The sequence below is a fragment of the Neophocaena asiaeorientalis genome, unplaced genomic scaffold (assembly GCF_003031525.2).
Source record: "Neophocaena asiaeorientalis asiaeorientalis breed wild unplaced genomic scaffold, Neophocaena_asiaeorientalis_V1.1 scaffold670, whole genome shotgun sequence".
NCBI lineage: Eukaryota > Metazoa > Chordata > Mammalia > Artiodactyla > Phocoenidae > Neophocaena > Neophocaena asiaeorientalis.
Genome location: NW_020175080.1, coordinates 393,841 through 399,840, shown reverse-complemented (window position 1 = coordinate 399,840; position 6,000 = coordinate 393,841). Strand labels below are relative to the sequence as shown.

General features: G+C 42.9%; 1 protein-coding gene across 1 annotated transcript in view; it reads left to right on the top strand.

Moving 5' to 3' along the window:
• Nucleotides 1-6,000, top strand: part of FHOD3 (formin homology 2 domain containing 3) — a 429,142-nt gene that overhangs the window by 148,443 nt on the left and 274,699 nt on the right. Inside the window, 1 exon segment of the mRNA XM_024764148.1 lies at nucleotides 4,630-4,735. The gene's annotated coding sequence lies outside the window, so the exon portion shown is untranslated.

The following is a 6,000-nucleotide window of genomic DNA, read 5'->3' as shown; positions in this document are numbered from 1 at the left end:
TTTTTTTTTTTTTTTTCCTGTACGCGGGCCTCTCACTGTTGTGGCCTCTCCCGTCGCGGAGCACAGGCTCCGGACGCGCAGGGTCAGCAGCCATGGCTCACGGGCCCAGCCGCTCCGCGGCATGTGGGATCCTCCCGGACCAGGGCACGAACCCGTGTCCCCTGTATCGGCAGGCGGACTCTCGACCACTGCACCACCAGGGAAGCCCCGTTGTTCAGCTTTGACTTCTTTTGAAACCTGTGTTCACCTCATTGAGTCGGTGGCGGAACCACACGGAGAAGAGTCATTCCGAGTGTCTTTAAAACACTGCAGTTTGTGTACCCTGGGTAGGATACACTCTAAGAAGAAAGAGAACCACACACACACAAAAATCAACTGTTTATAATAATCATATTGCTGGTGGTAGTGTTGGTATTGCTCTTCTGATAATTGTGTGTGTGTGTGTGTTCTAATTTTGTCATTCTTAGAGTTCTTAAGGATTTGGATTCTTGGTGTGTGGAAGAAAGTAGATAGAAAGATAGAAGGGTTAGGTTAAAAAACTCTGGGTTCCTGAATTTAATTGGAAGTCTCGGAATGAACCCAGGGTGTTTATTATCTTAACAAACTTGAAGCAAAGCATATTTCTAGCACTAAGTTTATTGAAGACGACTAGAAGCAATGACGAACCCATGAGCAAAAAGCACCACTAGCACCGAGATTGCAGTCTTAAAATACAGAAAGGGACCAGAGCTCCTTGGAGAAATAGCTGACTCTAAGTCTGGCATAGGAAACCAGAATAAAATAAATAGTAAAATAAACCTGGAACATATTATTATGTAGATAGCGAGGTAGCTATCAAATACTACTAGGATTATTGCCAAAGGGACTCGGGAGCACATTGAAGGGTCTCCCACTGGCTGGCTGAAGACGGACAATTAAGCATCAATAAGGATGATAACTACAGTGGATTAAAACACATCAGGTTAATCTGCATTGATGAGTTCATAATGCTAAAGAATGACAATGAATTGGTCACCAGTGGAAGGAAGATGGTGGTGAACCAGCACGTTACTTTGAAAACTGTGTAAAATTTTAGAATCAGACATTTATCTTACTTTTTCCTGAATGAACTTTAGGCTAACCAAAAGTGCAGTTGAGAGGGAGTTTCGCTTTTAAAAATATTCTAGCTAGCAAGTAAGAAGGAGTGATATAATTAGAGTATCAATGAGAATGTCAGAATTTTGCAAACCCTGAATGAAGTAATGGATCTAGGTATCAAGCATCCGGATCTGCTGACATGATGGAAGTGAGACACAATCAGATATTACATGCCTTCTCATGGAAACTTGCACTGCCATTGACCATGTGGTCAAGCCAACAGAATCAGCTCTGGATCTGATCCGGCCTTTCTATGCAGTGACCAATTTACAAGTGATCTAGGACAGAGGCACATGTTAAACCACACAGCAGGTGTGTAATCAGCAAAATCCAGAATGTAGACTACTCTGTAGGGCAAATGATCTAGTTTCTCCAACACACAAATTTCAAGGGAAGAAAAGAGATGAATTAAAAGGCATTTAAAAGTTATATCAGCTAATTGCCACATGTGGCTCCTATTTGGATCCTACTACAAAATTTAAAACACTATTTTTGAGACAGTTGGAATTGGTCACCGACTGGACATTTGATAATATTAAGAAAGTATTAATTTTTTATTATGAGTACATAATTTTGAAAAGACTTTCTGTCCTTTGGAGGTACATATTGGAATATTTATGGGTTAAATGATATGATGTCTGGGATTTGCTTCAAATTAATGTGACAGCAGACAGGGTAGGGTGATAGATGGAACAGGATTGATATGAGTTGATTGGCACCTGGGGTTCACTAAATTATTCTGTCTTCTTTTGTATATGTTTCAAGTTTTCCATGGTGACAAAGTTAAAAGATAAACACATGTCGGTCTTGTTTCACATCCCCTCACCATGCTTGTTCTGTAGTGTTGTCTCTCTGAATTCTCAGGGATGCTGTTTCTACCACTTATTCAGCAAACAAATATTCTTGAGCAGCCTTTGTTGGCATTATGTAGGCAAGGAAGAAGCCATTTGCTACCAAAAGTTTAATCTGTTTGGAAGACCACAGACCTGTGCACAAAACAGCTCTAACACACAGGGCAGGGTTGCTTTGGGTATTGGGTGGATTCCACAGGCTGCAGGCTGTCTGGGGCTTAGATCACCTTTTCCCACACCCACCGGTCTGCACCTCCATCATGTCTTATGTTTTCTGGATGTGGAGGTTCTTTTTGGAACTACAGTGTAAGGGTGTAAAAACAGAACCATTGGTCATTTGGATTGAGTTGAATATTCCTTGACTAATAGGCATTTAAGAAAAATGATCACAGGTTAAAATATGGCTATTATAAAGAATTCTGAAATTCAAGGATAATCTCATATCAGCGTTAGCATGTTGACTTCACTCCAGTTAGAAACCAGTGTTTTAAAAATCATTTATTAATGCCTGTGTACTTCAAGATGTGTGTTCAAAATCTTCTGCGTTGCCAATTTGGAAGATATTTTCTACATTAATCATTCGTACACTTTTATTTTCTAAGTGCCTTATCTACACATGCGCATAAATATTAGTTAGGGTTCTGAATTATTTTTATAAACACTGTTCAGTGTTTTTTTCCAAGTGTCTTTTCCAGACAGTCAGCTCTCTTCTATATTAATATTAGTGATTAGCTTGAGTGGTTTCTTGAGAGCTTGTTCTCACTTTTTCACCATGAAGTCATGTGTGAATCTAGTTTTAAAGTAATAAACATTTGTTACATGCTTGGAAAAACTTTCTGACTAGACATGAGCTCATCTAAATGTTCACTTCTCACATATGCTGGTGGAAAAGAATATGGATGGAGGGAGAATTATTTTTATTTCCTTTATACATATGAGTGTAAAGTAATTTTCCAAAAATTCATGATATTGTCCCATTTTCTCTTGCTTCCAATGCCATGATTATCTTAAAGTCTGAGTTAACACAGCTGTCTTTCATTACCTTCGGGGCACAGCAGTGCTCCCCCCTCCCCCCAGTGCCCTCTGAATGTTGAGTGTGTTCTTGGTTCAAAGGGAGCATTTGCCTGGCCTGCCCCCTGCTTCCCTCTCCCCACCTCCCCGTTAGCTCACGTCCTCCTTCCATATAATTGGAAAATGCCATAAAATTAAAATGAGGGGCTGATTTCAATGTGGAGATGGGAGAATTATACCAGTTTGTCTAAATTATTTTTTCTTTCTTGGAGGTAAACCATGGTTGCTGACCATTCCTATAATAATAACCTTTCATTATTCCATTAAGCTTTCTACTGTTTACATCACTGAGGTTTTTTATTTTCGCTCTGTTGTTATAATTGAAGATGAATGTATCCTAGCTGTGTTTGAGACAAGGCAGTGTCCAATTGAGGAAATCTCCTGAAACAGTAGTAGAAAAATCCCTCTTATAGAGCTCCATGGAACTTGGTACTCCAGGCAAAGGACTGGATTTGGGGGCTGGCTGGACCATAGTTAGGTCATCTTGGCCAAAGTTTTGCCCCTCTTGCGTCTTCATCTGTAAAGGGAAGGTAGGATTAGATCAGTGGTTCTTGAACTGGCTGCCCTTTAGGATTTCCTTGGGAATTTAATAGCAGAGCCTGGGCCCCACCCCACAAATTCAGATTAAACCCATCTGGGCAGGGACCTGCTTCCTGTCCCTTTTTTAAGTTCTGCAGATGATCCTGATGTGAGGGAGTCAGAGGTGAGAAGGACCTGAGCACCTCTGAATCCCCTGCAGGGCTTTTTAATCACACGTTGCTGGGCTCCACAGCGGCATTTCCTATCCAGTAAGTCAGGGTGGGGCTGGGTATTTTGCACTTCGAACAAGTTTGCAGGTGATGCTTAGGTGCTTACGGGTCTGGAGACCTCTTTTTGAGAACCACCAGATTAGATGACTCCTGCGATTCCTTCCAGGTCTTGCCTTCTGTGATCCGGTCATCAGGCTGACCGCCGTGGCTCCTTTGAGCGACAGTGTAGCTGCTCCAGACACACGGCCGGTTCTGTGCTCTGCCTCCTTGCTTGTCCTGCAAGCTGCACAACTTGGGAGGTGGTGAAACTGCTCCCCTACTTTCTCAGATACCATTTGCAAGACGCTCATAACCGTCTTTAGGGACTGTCTTTTGAAACACACGGGTTGCTTTGAATCCTTTACACGATGGTCTGTGCTGCTGCCCAGTGTTTCCTGTGTCGAAACCCAGCAGGCTTCATGTGGCTGGTCCCTTGGGACCTGTGGGGATACGGAGCCTGGTGATTTCTAAAGAATGAAAAACAGATCACTATAAGTATTCCTGACAGTCGGGGGATTCATTTGCCTTATCTTTATTAGATTGCCCAGAAGGCAATAATTGGTCTTTGGCAAACAACGATGTGAAGACTGGCTGTAAAATTCCTCTGGCAACAGTTAAGATGCCTCATTTGAATAGAGCAGAGCAATCTTCAGAGGTCGCGGTCTGGCGTCAGAGGCTTGTACATAGTTTTCACAGAACAGCCTGGATGGAGGATGGACCGGGACAGTGTTTGAAGTCTTTTTTTTTTTTCTCTCTCTCTCTCTTTCCCTGTTTCCTGCCAGGATGACAAGGATTTGGTGCATGAATTTGTAGTGGCTGAAGGTCTGACGTGTTTGATCAAGGTGGGAGCTGAGGCAGATCAGAACTATCAGAACTACATTCTGAGGGGTAAGTGACGCCGGGCATGGGGCGGCCCAACCCCTGCTGCAAGGAGGGTCTGGGGTCACCTCCAGGAACTTCGATACTGAGAGCTTTTTGAGAGATCTGGTTACGGAGTAAGGAGATGAAGACATCCTGTAGCAAAAGAAGACCCCTTCAGGTTTTATCGATTCCTCGTAACTAATCAGTGACTGAGTTCATTGTACTGACTTTACTTGTAGTCTCTTCCCAGTTATTTTAAAAAATTTTCATTTTTATTTTTATTTGTTTGGTGGTACGCGGGCCTCTCACTGTTGTGGCCTCTCCCGTTGCGGAGCACAGGCTCCGGACGCGCAGGCTCAGCGGCCATGGCTCACGGGCCCAGCCGCTCCGCGGCATGTGGGATCTTCCCGGACCGGGGCACGAACCCGTGTCCCCTGCATCGGCAGGCGGACTCTCAACCACTGCGCCACCAGGGAAGCCCCGTAATTTCATTTTTTACAAAGTGGTGCGTGTGTGGTGTTTGAAGCACTGATTACCGTTCCAGTTCATAAAGTTAATGCTCTTTTCAGAGTTCGAGTATTTTTGTGCAACTTCCTGTAAATAATTTTATTTGATTCCGTAAAATCTGTGAATAGGCAGGGCAGGAATTATTAGGTTGGACCATATGACATAGCTGTTATCAACAGTTTTGACTTACCAAATGAAAAATTTAATATAGTTCAATATTATCTTCATTTTGCAGTTGAAAAATCTGAGTCTCAAAGAGGTTGAGTGTTTGCCTAAAAAATCACTTCCTCTAGGGTGAAGTCGAGCAAGGACTGTGGCCAGGCACTGGGGCACATCATGACTGATCAAGGTTCTGTTCCCCCTTCTGCATCTATGCCTGTAACTCTACAACTCCGTGTTCATATAAGGAAAAAGAAATACCTCCTTTTCTTTCCCTTGGATGAAGGAAAAATACACGAAACGTGTGATTTAATATCAAGTGTCCTTGGTTAGAGTTGAATGAGGCAGGCAAAACGAAACAGTCTCCTGCAGTGTCCTGTTGTGTTTTACCCTGAGAAGGTTCCTTACGTTCTGAGTTGTGACCCAGCACCTCGAACTCTCTGAATCCTTCCCCATTTTCTCTGCTCCTGGAGAGCCACTGCAACAAGGGCAAAAGCAAAAGGGAAAACTGACGGTTCATTAAAAAAATTTTGGGGGGACGTATTTTTAAGTCAGTGTTAATTGTTTCTGTTCATTTTGATAAATGCCAAGTGTGTGTGAGAGAGAGGGTTCCTCAGCCTCAGTTT